The sequence below is a fragment of the Panicum virgatum genome, chromosome 7N (genome assembly GCF_016808335.1).
Source record: "Panicum virgatum strain AP13 chromosome 7N, P.virgatum_v5, whole genome shotgun sequence".
In the NCBI taxonomy this organism is placed as follows: domain Eukaryota; kingdom Viridiplantae; phylum Streptophyta; class Magnoliopsida; order Poales; family Poaceae; genus Panicum; species Panicum virgatum.
Genome location: NC_053151.1, coordinates 401,648 through 417,500, shown reverse-complemented (window position 1 = coordinate 417,500; position 15,853 = coordinate 401,648). Strand labels below are relative to the sequence as shown.

General features: G+C 44.9%; 2 long non-coding RNA genes and 2 pseudogenes across 2 annotated transcripts; 3 read left to right on the top strand and 1 right to left on the bottom strand.

Annotated features, from left to right (window-relative positions):
• Positions 1 to 576: 576 nt before the first annotated feature.
• On the top strand, positions 577 to 1,278 carry LOC120682903 (annotated as a pseudogene).
• Positions 1,279 to 1,605: 327 nt separating this feature from the next.
• Positions 1,606 to 5,854, top strand: LOC120681673 (annotated as a pseudogene).
• A 7,840-nt stretch (positions 5,855 to 13,694) lies between these two features.
• LOC120681741 lies at positions 13,695 to 14,120 on the bottom strand. Its single transcript, XR_005678046.1, has 3 exons — positions 13,973 to 14,120; positions 13,861 to 13,883; positions 13,695 to 13,783 (listed from the first exon to the last, which is right to left on the bottom strand). It is a non-coding gene; the product is annotated as an uncharacterized LOC120681741 (long non-coding RNA).
• Positions 14,121 to 14,665: 545 nt separating this feature from the next.
• On the top strand, positions 14,666 to 15,132 carry LOC120681757. The gene is made up of 3 exons (XR_005678062.1): positions 14,666 to 14,807; positions 14,881 to 14,979; positions 15,110 to 15,132. It is a non-coding gene; the product is annotated as an uncharacterized LOC120681757 (long non-coding RNA).
• The last annotated feature ends 721 nt before the right edge of the window (positions 15,133 to 15,853 follow it).

Sequence of the window (15,853 nt, the reverse complement as noted above, 5' to 3'; positions counted from 1 at the left end):
AAAATGGTTGGTTTCAGTGGAAAATGGTTGTACATGACAGCCACACATGGTACCATATTCATCCGGGTTCAAACGGACCATGTTGCGGTGAAAACAGATGAAAAACGTGTGCTATAGGTCATGGGAGGCGAAAACCTAGGCCGAACGAACATTCAGTATGTAACCCTGGACAAAAAATGGAAACGGTTCATTTCGGTCGGAAATGTTGTACATAGCACCCGCACATGGAACTATGTCCATTCGGGTGCAAACAACCACATTCTGGTCTGTAAATTGATTGCAAATTGTAATCGTAGCACTGAATTTCTTTAATGGTATTGTGATTACATATCTGGTCGGCCTCTGTAATCGTTCGCGGAGCTGGAGGCGGACGTGGTGGCCGTGCTCCCCGGCGTGACGCTGCGCCCGCCGGAGCTCATCCCCGTGGGGCCGCTCATTGAGCTCCAGCAGCAGCAGAGGCAGGAGGAAGACGAGGTGCGTGAGGACCTGATCAAGGCCGCCGCCGACTGCGTGTAGTGGCTGGACGCGCAGCCGCCGCGGTCCGTGGTGTACGCGTCAGTGGGCAGCGTGGTGGTGCTGTCCCCCGGCGAGGTCATGGAGATGGCGCACGGGCTGGCGTCGATGGGGCGGCCATTCCTGTGGGTGGTGCGGCCAGACACCCAGCCGCACCTGCCCGCGGGGTTCCTAGACTCCGTGTCCGTGCGCGGCGCGGTGGTGCCTGGAGCCCGCAGGAGCGCGTGCTGGCGCACCCGTCGACAGCGTGCTTCCTGATGCACTGCGGGTGGAACTCGACGTTGGAGACGGTGGCGGCGGGGGTGCCCGTGGTGGCGTTGCCGTAGTGGGGGGACCAGTGCACGGACGCACGGTTCCTGGTGGAGGAGCCCGGCATGGGCGTGCGCCTGCGGGGCGCGCGGCCAGACGCGGGCGGCGTGGCGCGGCGTGGCCGGCCAGGCATGGGCGGCACGGCAGGGCCGACCAAATGCGGGCGCGCGCAACGGGGCGGGGCCGACCAGACACGTGCGGTGGGGCGCGGCGAGGCCGGCCAGGCACGGGCGGCACGGCCTGCCCAGCCAGCGCGGTGGGGCCGGCCTGCAGAGCCGGCGCGGCGACCGGCACCTGGATCAAGGCCAGCGCTTCCTTTGCCAGGCCGCCACCGCCCGCGCTGGGGCCACCGCCACCCGCGCCGGGGCTGGCGCTGCCTCCTCCTGGGATGGAACAGGCGAAACAAGCACGCGACCCAACACCAAGTTCATGCAAGGAGGGAAGAAGAAGGGCTGACAGGTGGGCCCAGGGGCAAAAACGTCGTTCCTCTCCGGCTTTGGATGGAAAGGCCAGAGAAGGAACTGAGTGAAAAAAATTTTCAGACCAAGGAAGGAACCACAACTTTTTTTTTAGGCCAATGAGGTAATTTTTTTATTCAATCAATTCGATATACCAAATACTGATAAGGAAGGAGGGTTGTAATAGCCTGACGAAATAATATTAAATCTAATCATTCTAATAGAAAATCTAATATAGTAAACATTAAAATAAATTATATGGCTACAATGGTAAGCTTCCAGGGGAAGGCGAATTCACTACAGCGGCTTGCAATGTAAGCCACTGGTTCTTTTGCATATACTTCCGATAGGCTATGGCCGCTGGTTCACCACAGCTAACCCCAACAGCCTCATGGCCGCTAATCGCCTTGCAATGCCGGCGGGGAGAACGCCGAACCCTTTGGAGTCGCCGTCCTCATCCACCAGGCAAGCCGCGTCGGCGGCGGACTGGAACTGGAAGGCGCGGTTCGAGGCGTACAACCGGCTGCAGGCAGCGGCGGCGGATCTCGGGGAGAAGCTCCCGATCCCGGAGATCGTGGCGGTGGGAGGCCAGTCGGACGGGAAGAGCTCCCTCCTGGAGGCCCTCCTCGGCTTCCGGTTCAATCTACGCGAGGTCGAGATGGGCACCCGCCGCCCCCTGGTCCTCCAGATGGTTCATGACCCCACCGCCCACGATCCCCGGTGCCGCTTCAAGGTGAAAGTTCCTGTGCTTCCCCTCTTAATTCCCCCCTTATTTCTCTCTCAGATCGAGGTAAATCAGCTGACCGATGTGGGTTGCGCCTGCGCGTGCGTGGCAGGAGGAGGACTCGGAGGAGTATGGGAGCCCACTGGTGGTGGCCACGGAAATCGCTGACGTCATTAAGCAGCGCACGCAGTCGCATCTCCAGAAGATCCAGGCCGCCGTCTCGTCCGAGCCCATCTTCATGAGGGCCGAGTACGCCCACTGCCCCAACCTCACCGTCATTGACACCCCAGGTTTGGTGCTTAAGGTGGGTATGCACGTGATCTTGGAGCTTCTCCTATCTCAATCAAAACGAGTGGGTTTTTACCTTTTTAGCCAGTTTTTCAGCTGTTTGATGTAATTAACTGTCCGCTGTAGCCTATGAAGGGTGAGCCAGACACCACACCGGAGGAGATCCTGTCGATGGTGAAGTCAATAGCCAGCCCGCCCCACCGTCTCCTTTTGTTCCTCCAGCAGAGCAGCGTCGAATGGAGATCTTCGCTCTGGCTGGATACTATCAGAGAGATTGATCCCTCGTTCAGGCACACGATTATCATCGTCTCTAAGTTTGACAACCGCCTCAAGGTGCGTCTGGCTGCACAATAATAATCAATTTCATACACAATTTCCATTAATGTCTTCACTAGGAATCACAAAATGGACTTGGGATGTGCCTTATAAAGTTGTTTCTGGTTTTGATCATTTGAAGGAAGTCAGTGAAAGGTGGGAAATTGATAGTTACTTGAGTGCCAGCGGTTACCTTGGGGATAACATCCACCCTTTCTTTGTGGCTCTTCCAAATGATCGTGGAACGACCACCGACGAGGGGTTTCGTAGCCGAATCTGCCAGGTTGATATCGACGTGTTGCGTCACTTGCAGGAAAAGGTGAAAGGGGGTTTTAGCGAAGAGAAATATGCACCATACATTGGGTTTTCCTGCCTCAGGAAGCACCTTGAATCTGAAATTCAAAAGAGGTACAAAGAAGCAGTTCCAGCCACCCTAGCACTGTTAGAGGAGCGATGCATTGGGGTTTCAGAAGACCTATCCAGACTGGAATCCAAACTGCAAGCAACTTCTGATGTCAGTCAGCTGAGGAGATCGGCAACGCTTCACGTTGCTTCTATTTGCAGGCATTTGGTATGCATGTACACACAATTTCGATTCTTAATGTTTCTGTTCCAGTGCTTTTGCTAATTGGTGTACTAGAACTAATCAAACACTTCTTTCTCGGTACAAAAGCATCACCTGCTTGTTGGAGCAGCTGATCTAGACCCTGAGCTATGGGGTTTAACTACTGAAGAGGAACAGAAGCATAGTGGTATTGTCAGATGGCCTGGCATTACCATTGCACTAGAACCTGCCAACTTCAGTCTCAAGTTGTATGGCGGTGCTGCTTTTGAAAGAGTAATACATGAATTCCATTGTGCAGCGTACTCAATGAAGTGCCCTCCATTGTCAAGGGAGAAGGTACATTCAGATTATTAGATGAAGATTATATAAGTAAAAGATTTTAGGAAATATTAGCTGAAAATGTGTATTGATGTCATCAGGTTGCAAACATACCAGTTGCTCGTGCTGAGAAAGGCAGGTGCAGTGGATTGACTATGGTAGCAGCTGACATAGCACGTGCAGCCGCACGATCATTTCTTGCTCCTCTTATTGATACTGCATGTGATAGGCTTGCCTTTATCCTACAAAGTCTATTTGAACTTGCAATGGAGTGTAGCCGCAATCATGATTCAAGATGTAAGATTTTCATTTTGATATACTGGGGGTCCATCTTGCTTCTTATGTTAACAAGGGTACCATCTTACTGAAATTGATTGTAGCCATCTTTAGCACTGTAAAAAACTAAAGTCCTTTGTGTGATCATGCGCCAGAAATAACTAGCAGTAGTTTTTTTACACATGTTTCCATGGAACACTTTTACTATTACTGGTTTATATTGTAGAGCTATTTTATATATGCATGGAGTGTCTTAATGTCTTCAATGTTAGCCTTTAATGTACATAAGCAATTTTTTTCTCGTTTTATGCCATACCTTGTACACAATCTGCAACCTCTTATTATTTTCACTGTTTCCATAGAATTCGCCTATCTTTTGCGTGCTTTTGGGAGTCATTGGAGTGCAGGATTACATGCTTCTTCCTCTTTTTTTTCCTAGTAGATAATCAAAATGCTGAAGATATGGATGGATATGTTGGCTTCCTTGCTGCTGTCCGGCGCTCATATTATAAGTTTGTGGAGGATTTGTCCAAGCAATGCAAGCAAACAGTGCGACATCACCTTGATTCAGTTACGAGTCCCTACTACCACTTCCCTGGGGTCACATTTTTGGATCTGTCAGACAGTGGATCTGTGCTGGAGCTGCCAGGTGATTCGATTGGTGGCAAGAAGAAAGGCAATGGAAACATGATTGATGGTGGGGCAAAGAAAAAGCACGCGACTATGCCTGCATATGCTAACACTAACAGCAACCATCACAGCAATGACATCCCTGGTGCTGATGATCTGGTCTCAAAGTCTGGGTCATCGTACTCTAGCATATGCTCAATATATGCTCAATATTTTGCTAAAATGCGAGAAGTCCTGATCGAAAGGAGTGTTCCCTGTGAATTGAATTCTGGGTTCCTAACACCGTGGTATGTCCAACATATAGCTTTTCTTATTCATACATGTTCAGTTCAATAGTTGAATCTAACTTCTGGAATTGAATTCCTTCTGTTATTGATGTATATCAACCAAACTGATTAGTCACCAGCTGTCAAGTTGTTAATGTTTCTATCAAGTTAAGCACATATCCATCAAGCTAATCCTAACTGATCACATAAACATCAGGCACTTTCACAAGCTAGATATTCAAAGTGAAACTGTAGCACATTCGATTCTTAGCTAGTAAATTAGTTGGGTTCTAGTACAACGGTCTTCATCTAAAGAAAAAATATAACCACCCGCGTCACCATTAGCTAAATGTCTTAGTCTAAAGAAAAAATATACCACCTAAGTCACCATTAGCTAAATGTCTTTGTCTAAAGAAAAAGTATAACCATCCGAGTCACCATTAGCTTTGGTAAGTAGTGAATGGTTGGTCGGTAGTAAATATGGACTGTCAGTCTATTTTCATCATAGTTGCTGCTGCATGTTAAATTGTGGAGGATAGGATGACTAGAATTAAACGGCCTTGTGTAATACCTATGGAGTTTCTAATATAGTTGTTCTAATGATGCAATGCAGCCATGAAAGGTTGTTCTTAGCGCTTGGCTTCGAGCTGTTTGCTGTTAAAGATGACAAGTTCATGAACATGTTCGTGGCTCCTGGTGCTGTTGACGCAATCCAGAATGAGCGTGAATCTCTGCTAAAACATCAAAAGACATTTGTGTCTTGTTTAAACGAGTTCAAAAACATCTCATCAACCCTGTAATGAAGACCTTGTGCTTCTTTCACGGGCATGAATGGTGGACCCGGATTTCACCTAAGCCCTGGGCTAAAATCTAAACGTACTACTACAGTCATCCAAGATTATAATGTGTGCTGTTTTTAAATGTTCTTGTCCATAATACAATGTCTATTTATGCCTCTATGCAAATCTGTATGTCCTTAGACATATTATGTTTAAGTTTGAATTCTCTACCACATCATTGAAATGCATTGAAAGTACTTGGGGATGACAAGTATGAATGTTATTAGTATTTCAGGTAAACATCTTCTCTTCCGCTTCCGTTCTCATTGGCTTGCACAACTGTACTTCCTTGTAACTGAAGCCATGTTGGTCCTTGGACCAACCGGTAAAATGTATTCAAGTTCCATTTGGTATACAGTGGGCTACCTATTTGGGTCACTACCACCCCCCGCCTTTGCAAAACGGTGAATTTCAAGTACTTGAAGGTGAAGTCATTTGTAATTTAGTCCAATATGGGTTAGGGCCATGCAGGTGACCTCATTTGTTTATTTATTCAAAATATGTCTATGATAAATAATGTCTATTTATGCCTGTCGCGCTTGTGCTCAACCTAACCTCATTTGCCTCTCCTTCCTTTTCTGAGGAGCCGCGAAACCCTTATGGGGACTCTGACTGCATATTCTCGTGATCTCATTGCTGCTGGTGGTAGGTCCTGGTGCTATAGCAGGGGCGTGGAGGGCAGGCAAGAGAACTGAGGTGACGGCGTGTTGGCAGTGTTAGGTTAGTTTCTCTCTTCTTTACTCCGTCCTCTGAATAGCCTACCAGATGTAGAATTTTTTTAGCAATCCATTTTATCTGAGTTTGCAATTACCTCATCTGACACACAAGACAAAGAAGATGCTCACAGAGAAGGCAACACAAATGCTCCAGAAATTAAATGTATTTTCTCACCACATATTAGAACTTCTCAATGGTGCGAAAATGTGATACTGACTTCTGTGATTTGTGAATACAGTTTTGGACCTGTTAAACCAAGTTAGCTACTGCTTAGTACACACATTTCTTGCTAAAAAGTAATGGGAGCTAGCACTTTTTGCATATCTAATGGTGATAGTTCAAGTGCATTTCATTTTATGAAATATTGAATCACACTTTTCTTTCAAGAAAGTGACTTAGCTCAGGATACTAAGCCTATTTCTTCTTCAGCTCCTTTTCATGGCGCTAAGAAGCAGCGTTAAAATCTTAGTGCATTCCTGCAGAAGGACCTACATAGTCTTCTATGTTTAGATTCAAATCATTTCTATGTTTATTTAAATAATCTACGCCCACACCTCAAAACTATAACATCGAATGTTGCGGCATATGCATAGAGTATTAAATTTAAATGAAATAAAAAACTAATTTCATAGTTTTATTGTAAATTACGAGATGAATCTAATAAGCCTAATTAGACATAATTAGACACTATATTGCCATAGTAGCTGCTACAGTACCATGTGATAGTAACGAATTAATTAATCTTAATAAATTCGTGTCGAAGTTTACAGACGAGTTCTGTAATTAGGTTTATAATTAGTTTATATTTAATACTTTAAATATGAAAAGATTTCATTTTAAAAAATTTACACGGAGAACTAAACGAGGGCTCAAGTGTTCGCTCACTCTTGTGAACCACGGTCAATGTGGAGCATGCCGTGCCGCTCGAGCCCACCGTGTGTGGGCAGTGTGTATCCGTACGCTATAGGTGGCCGGCGCAGCCGTGTCCTGTAGACTGCCATAGTAAACACTTGCGCACTGGAGATGTCCGAATTCATTGGGAGTTGGGATGTATGGTTCATCCGATGGTTCCAATCCGAGGAACAGTGACGACCGCGCCATTTACATATTAAACAGAAGCCCAACTCAGCTGCAGCGGCGCGCCGCACGACAACAACATCATGCCGTCATCTTCAAGCCGAGTGACCTTTTCTGTGATTTTCTGTTAGCTAGCTTAGGATCTAGTGAGTCTGTGATTCGTTTGGTGCTAATTGTGCCTGCTCTTGGTGTTTGTTGCGATTCTGCTGGCCGGATGACACACCGTGACTGAGTCCCTGAGCTTCTGTTTGTCCATTAGTTTCTTTTTGTTTATTAATTCATTTTAACCTGCAAAGAATTTATGTGAACAGTATATTACAATTTTGCTTTTAGGTCAGTTCAATGTACCTTATGTGCTCTGATTTGCCATTAAAAGTGCTTTTAGAGTTATCTTGGATTGGTGAATTGCCTTTATTCAGAATTATTGTTCAACTAGTTCCAATGTTGAAAGTACTCTTGCATAGAAGTATTTATATAAAGCTAAAAACTAATTCGTGGTATGTCTTGCCGATTTACTGGCTCGAGCTTTCGTGGATTGGAATATACAATTAGGACGGAAGGCTAAGTATTATTTGCCATCTGCTCTTTGTTGATTTTCAAACGGAATTCTAATATGTACTCTCTTTATTCAGAGTTCTCTCTCATTCCTCGATTCGTGAAGTCCTGAGCTCTCACACCTTCCCAGCTCCCTCCTCGACGCCTCCGCCCACTTTGCTCTCCATCCCGCCACCATAGCCACCGGACCTCGATCTCCATCCCGCAGCCGCCATTCATCTTCCCACCCCTTCCTTGCTCACCCTTTAGCAAAAACCGAGCGTTGGTAAGTCGATCGATGGTGCTTGGTGCTTGCCTCCTTCCACAATGTTTGCAATGTTTCCGCGATCGTTCTCGAGCTCGCCGCCGGGGCGATGGGAAAAAATCACCAAAACTTAGGCTGGTTCCAAAGGTACCGATCAGCCTAGTACCGCCAAGACACGTTAGCGCCACGTCAGCTCTCGACCCTTCTCTCGACCTCAGCGCTCCAACCATCCGCCCGCAGCCTCAGCCTGCAGCCGCGTTCTATTCCATTCTCTCTTGTTGAGCACTATAAGTAGCACAACAAATTTATTTTATTAAATTTAAAAATTCAGGAATTACATCGAAATTAAAAATAAAAATTACATAATAATTTAAAATAAAGATTATATAATTTTATTTAAAAACTAAATACAAATTACTCGTCATCCTCCTCCTTCTCCACCTCGTTCGCATCCTCCTCGTCAAGTTTAAGCTCCTTTTCCAAACGTTTCAAGGCCCGTTGATGAACAGGGTGGAAAGAGCACACGGGGCTGCGATGACGGAGCGGGCTCGGAGCGGCGATGGAGTGGAGAAGAATCGACAAACTCCTCAGAAACATTGGCCAACGGTGTGTCGGCGTTGAGGAGGTCGAAGTACTTCTGCGTGTTCGGCTCCAATTGGTCATGGTGGAGAACTATTTGAAATATGCTTAGAAATGGTGGAGAACTAGTGTGAAATGTACTTAGAGAGGGAGTGGAATGAGTTGAGAGAGGTGTGGAATGAGCTCAAACCGGGCACCTCTATTTATAGATGGATGGGGGGTGAAATTTTGATTTTTTTTTGCAATTTTTTTGGAGCTCAAACTGTCACAGACAACTAGTTTACGTGGCGCTGACGCGGCATGGCGGGCGAATCAGAGCCCGCCACGTCGCGTTGGTCGGTACCGACCGCGACCGGCTCCAACACGGTCCCTACGCTGACAGCCCCCAACCCATGGGAATTTCCGGTGTTGGGATCCGTCCCTTCACGAGATTTAGAGTACACAATGTTTGGTGCACACTAATAAGGCATCTCAGCGGGGGACGCAAATGTTGGTGGACGTAGCATAATTCAATCCGTCCCTTATAGGATGGATTAAGAAAATGAAACCAGTTACAGAAGTTCTTTAATTATTACAGTTTATTTTGTATTCATTGTTTAGCGGAAGCAGAAATACGCAAACTAGCGATAACTAGACATCTCGATAAGCCCATACGAGACATCACTCTGGAGGAGCGGAGTCAGTACCAGCTGAAAGTCCATCCCACACCACGGAACAACCAGAAGGCAAGGATCACGGCCAAGCTCTACCAATGAACATAGCTTCAAAAGCCCCACCTGAAAACAATGCCACAAGTAAGGCTGAGTATACTAATACTCAACAAGGCTTACTCGTAAACGGTTATACCTTAGTCCACTTTAACTAAACATGCAAGACTTTTGGCTGAGGAGTTTGTTTTACCGAAAAGCAGCTAATAATAAATCCTTACTTTCAGCTTTTAGCTTTCATAATTCTAGTTCAATTAACCATTCTAAATGAGCATCTATCTCTAATCACCCATGTTAAAGAATTAATCAAACATCATCAGTATTCATTATTATCATGTTGCACTTGTTACTCGATGTGACAAGTATGTTAAGCAGTCTCATTGACCGTGAGTGGCGGCCGATTCGAATCGAGTTCTTAACCTTGCAAGGCAAACCTAACATACACGCATAGGGAGCGAAGTCATCCACACAACAGTTACCCTTTCTTCCGTGTCATGAGACAGGCCCACCGCCCTCGACTTTGTACGGTATCTTTATGTTTAATACAGGTACGTTTTATCAAAAAAAAAATCCTCCCGCCGCCGCTCGCCGCGGGCGCTCCGGGTCCGGTCAAGCAAGCAGCATGGCGGAGGGGCTGATGGACGAGCTCGTCGAGGAGATCCTCCTCCGCCTGCCGCCGGACGACCCGCGCCGCCACCGTGTGTAGGCGGTGGTGCCGCATCGTCTCCGCTCCAGGCTTCCGCCGCGGCTTCGCCGAGCGCCACTGTGCGGCTCCCATGCTCGGCTTCTTGGCCAACCTCCGGGACGGAGGCGAGGACGACGACTGCGAGTACGACTTCGTCGCCCGCTTCGTCCCCGCCACCCCCTTCCGCCCGAGCCACGCCGACCGCCTCGACCGCCGCGCGCTCGACGCCCGCCACGGCCGCGTCCTCCTCACCACCACGCCCTGGGGGCCGAACCTCGAGGTCTGGGACCCGTCACGGACGAGCTGCGGGAGCTTCCTGGCCCCGCCCTGCCGCACTCACCTTTCAGCTGGAACGCGGCGGTGGTCTGCGCCGCCCACGGCGAGTGCGACCACCTCGACTGCCACCGCGGGCCCTTCCTCGTCGTCTTCCTGGACGACTCCGGCCCTGAGGAGATGCACGTGTACGTCTACTCATCGGAGGTTGGCGCCTGCAGCGAGCCGACCTACGGCCCTCCCTCCCCAACCTATGGGGTCGAAATGGTTCCTACCGCCCTTGTCGGGGAATGCGCTCTACTTCCTGATTGATGCGACCAACAACATTCTAGAGTATGATTTGGCCAAGCGGAGCGTGTCTGTGCTTCACCTGCCTCTCGGTTTCGTTTCGGATTTTGCGGTGCTCACGACGTCGGAGGACGGCATGTTGGGATTCGCAAGGGTGGGGAACTCCAGACTCTGGCTCTGGTCAATGGAGACAGGTCCTGAGGGGGATGCTACATGGGCACCAAAAGGATCCATTGAGCTCCTGACACTGCTCCAAGTTGATGCAGCTGCCATCGTAAATGATTATGTTGGTTTTGCCCATGGCGCTGGGGTCTTTTTGTGGGGACAGAGGATGCTTGGTTCAGTATTGCTCTAGAGTCCGGACATGTGAGGGAAGAGGACTGTGGTGATGGTCACACCCACGGTGTTGTTCCATACACGAGCTTCTACATCCCAGGTACAACTTTGCGTAGTCCATGGTTTTTCAGTTTCTAGAATTTAGTCCATGAAAATATGGAAAAGTGAATTTGTCAAAGTGAAGTAACTGTAGAAATTTTCTACTCCCACCTATTTTTTGTTGCAGGGTCCTTGAAATTGGTTAGAGATGCCTAGGAACTTATTCATCTTGTATACATGTTATGGATGGATGATGACATCTTGGCAATTAATCTTAATCTGAGCCAAGCTAGGAACTTATCTGGCAAACCCAAGAAAGTCAGATATCTGGGTTTACGATCATCTATGCTTTCTGTTTAGCACTTTGAGCGAATAATGTTACCCATCTGTTCCCAAATGTCGTTTGTCCTGTCAATTGCTTCGTGCGCACATGTAAAAAAATATTTTATTATCATACTTTAAGTGGGCACTTGGAACTGAATATACATATATTCACTCTGTTTCTCTGTTCTGCAGATTTTCATCAGTATGGATTAGCTCCTCTCTGAACCGAATAAGTGCTGAGCAAGTAATAAGTTTTCATGCTCAATTATGGGTCTTGAAAAAACTCCTGCTCATGAATTGTAAACATATGTTTGGTCTTGTTGGAGCTTTTGTTAAGATTTGCCTTAGCAGGGTTCTTGAATGATATTATGTTGGATATGTGCTTTGCTTTGCTGAAAAGTACTCTGTAGTTCAATTTGAGTTTGATATGAGCAAAATTACCCAATAAGTACTTTGAACATTTGATCAAGCATCTCTGAAACCTTATGGTTCAGTTGCGGTAAACAAGTCTGCATGCTAGATTGTTTCAGAAGAAAGCTTTCCTGTGTTCTGAACAAACTGATAAGCATCTTGAATAAAAGTGATATTTCCATGTTATTATTTGTGCGAAGCTATCTGATATTTGTACTTTTGTAGCAGCCATTTCATTGCAGTTATTACTACATTTTATTTAGTAATATTAAACAGTGATTCTGCAAAAGTCTAGTAAACGTAGAACTTTGCTACTCCTACCTATTTTTTGTTGTGGGTCCTTGAAACTGGTTATTGATTCATAGGAGTTTATTCATCCATTATACATGTTATTGATGGATGATAAGATCTTGGCAATTGATCTAAATTTAAGCCAAGCTAATATATCTGCTAAACCCAAGCAACACAGATATCTGTGTCTTAACCACTTATGCATTCTTCTGAGCATTTTGAGTGAGAATAGTGGTACTCATCTGGGTCAAAATATCGTTTCAACTTGGCGGTTTATTTGTATGAGATGATCACACTTCCTGAAAATTCATACTTACATGGTTTCAACTTGGGCTGCTCAAGGTGGTTTAAGATGGTTTCAGGTGGGTTTGCAAACCAACTAGTATTTTACTGGAAAAAATTCACTGAATAAACAAACTAAATAGCGATGATTTTTTTTTCTAATTTTATTGTGAATTGCCCTACTAATGAAGATCACGCAAACTCATCATGCGCCGAACATAATGATGCACAGTCAATATCAGATTTTATTGTGAACTATCACCGCCCTCATGTACCTTCCTCACCTGGTCAGACTTCAGATCCATACTAAACAACCTTTAGCCGCAATGGCAAAAAGGACTTTAACACCAGATGCAAAGCCCACCAAACAAGGTGAGAAGGAGAGATCAGCATCAGTAAAGATCATTGTCTTGAGCTCAATGGTTCTACGTCATGACCACTGATGACCATCGAGCGTCTCTGTCTGGACCTGACTCCCTAGAACTAAACACAAATAGTGTATGGAGCCCTTCCTGAAAAGTTAAAAAGATGGCTCTGTACTTCAGTCAGTTTCAGACATTCAGTTTGATCTCAATACGATTGCCCAACCAATAGATTTGGCCATTCTTAGTACATCTTTGGAACTGAAAAGCAGTAGCTAAAGGTTCAGTTTCTGAAAACGAGATAACCATACACTGAATCTCCTTCCTCTGCACCAAACACTTGTGCACCTGACCAACAATTGCCAACATTCAGTTCTGTTCATCAATGTTCAGAACTTGGAGATTGTTTGAATAATAATGCATTAGTATATCTGAAGTTCTGAAGTGCCTCAACGTAAGTCGTAGTTTGCTGCTGATTGTCTAACAGGAAGAATTTCAAGTGTTCAAGGTATGGACTAGTAAGCATCTTAAGCTCTGACAGATCTTGGAGCATTGATGTCCACTGGACACTGAATTCATGAACATTGACAGTTTGACACTATACAAGTTTCCATCACGTCACAATAGCTCCAGCACCTTCTTTCCACTAAGCGTGTGTTTAGATCCTGTAAAGTTTTGGACGAAATTCACTGTCCATCACGTCACAATAGCTCCAACACCTTGCTTGAGTAGTAGTAGAACAACAATGTGCACAGAATGAAAGATGTTCTACCTTGGGCGATTGGGGAATACGCAATCAAAGTAATTCCGAGCTCATCGCAAGCTGCCTTCACCCCATTTTCCTATGGGTTCCTGTATATCAGACTGTAATTTACTTGATTTGAAGCGAGTGGAATCCCCCTCTTCTTAAGCTGCGCATGAGCATCTCGGAGGCATTTTTTTGTACAGTCATGGAAAACGTGATCTGAGTTAGTTTTACAGAAAAAGAAGTACCTAGCCTAACAAATGATATCATAAGAATACCAAAGTCAGACAACAACCGCTGTAGTTCGAGACTCCAACAGCTTTCACAAGACCTTGCTCAACAGCATCTCCAAGGCCATCCAGGTAACCTAAACCGTGTAAGAACAGTGAAATTGACATCCTAAAGCGGGTTACATATTTATGTGGTAAGTCTCGTTGTGGATACCTTCATTGCCCCATATCCCTGGCCTGAAAAGGAAATGCAAAGAGCGGCTAAGTTAACCAATGGAGTCAACAGGGGAGAAAAACAAAGTCGATTTAAAGGATGATGAGCCAACCAATGAAGTTGGTAGAGCTCAACCGAAGAGACGCCAAGGCGATCCAATAAGGCCTCCAGTGCACAGATGACACTTCCACGGCCAAATCTCCATGGAAGAGCTGCAAACTTTGTTGCGATGGCCACTTCGACTTGTTCCTTTCGTTGCCTTTCCTCGATGAATCTGATGGAAAGAGATGATTTCAGAACAGAGGTATGTACTGGCTGGGAAACAGTTTGTGATAACTTGGGCATTCATCCTATAGCTCAAAACATGCCGAGATAAAGAGATGGGACTTTCGACGAGAGAACCAGTCACTGATTTCAATTTGGTGGTCACCAATTCTAGAGCTAAACATTTCTAGGTCTGAACAAACTACCCAAACTCCTAGCAAACAAGCTGATACTTTAGGGGACAATTTTCAAAAAATTTAGCAAACCAAACCTTTTGAATTGAACAAGTGCACTCACGTTCAATCAACATTTCAATCACTATCGCCATCCTTAAGAAGACAATCACTTCCACGCATTCAATCAATTTGGTTATAGATTATGCATGCACGTGTGTTCAGTAATCAGTACGCAATATGCACTATGCATCATATTAAAGAATTTTTTAATACTGTCAGCTACTTGAGTTTTTGACTGCTGAGTCACTTACTAGTTGTACTACTGTTGTGTCATCTACTTTTGATTTGATTGGATTTTTAATCCACCTCTTGTGAAATTTATGTCCTTTCAATTAGTAATAGTTTCATAATCTTTCTTTGATATCTCATTTATTTTGACACTTAAAATGTGAACAGAAACAGATTGAGTTGCTGACAAAAGTGAAGATGCCACTATCAGATTTGGTGGTAAGAATGAGGACCGTACAAAGATATGGTACCTGACTATTTATAATCTCTGATAAATGACTGATATATTCAGAGTGCGGCTCTGGCGCTGGATCAATCTATCTTGGATGTTGATCAAGTGGAGAATCTTATAAAGTTCTGCCCTACGAAAGTAGAAATGGAACTTCTCAAGGTACCTCACCAGTACATTGTTTTTTTACTTCCGTGATCTCATTTTATAAATCTACCATCTTACTTTTTTTTGTCAGAATTACACTTGGTGATCCTGTTACATAAATTTACCATCTTATTTTTTTATTCAGAATTACACCGGAGACAAGGAAACACACGTGCAACATTTCACCTTTCTTCCCGGTCCGTGGAACAGGGCCACCGCCCCTCAGTGATAGCAGGCCCACTGTAACACCCCAGGTGTTTAATTAGTTTAACCAGGGTCGTTAGCACCAAATCATGTACCTTAACCAAGAAACATCAAAACAAATAAATGTGTGCATATGTGTATTTGTGCATAGTTTGGAAACCTTAAATAATTTTTAATCCAATGCTAGTATGCATATGAATTTGAGTTGGCATGTCTTTAACATCACGACAAATCAAAGTCTAGTTGAAATCAAAATGAGAAAGTGAAGTTTCGCGCATGAAATGATGAATCATTTGAATCAAGGTTTTAGAGATTTAAATTGTATTCTTTTCAAGTTTTGAACAAATATTCTTAGAGAATAATTTCAAAAACATAGTTCAAACAAAATTTTGCCAAAACCAAAGTTGTAGCATTGTTGATGTGAAACAACTTTCAAGTGCAAATATTTTCGAGTTTCGATACAAAAGTCGAAGAAAATTTGAATTTAAATCGAATCGGGATTTAACGTACATTCGTCGGGTTTTCAAATTAACTTTTGATTTGAGTCTCAAACGATTTGGTACCTGAAACAAAAAGTGTAGCATTTGAAATTCTTTACAATTTTCATATTCAAAGTTTCTCATGTTTCAAAAAGAATCTTTGAGAAAAATTCGAATTTTGGATCAAACCTCTAATTCTCTCTCTC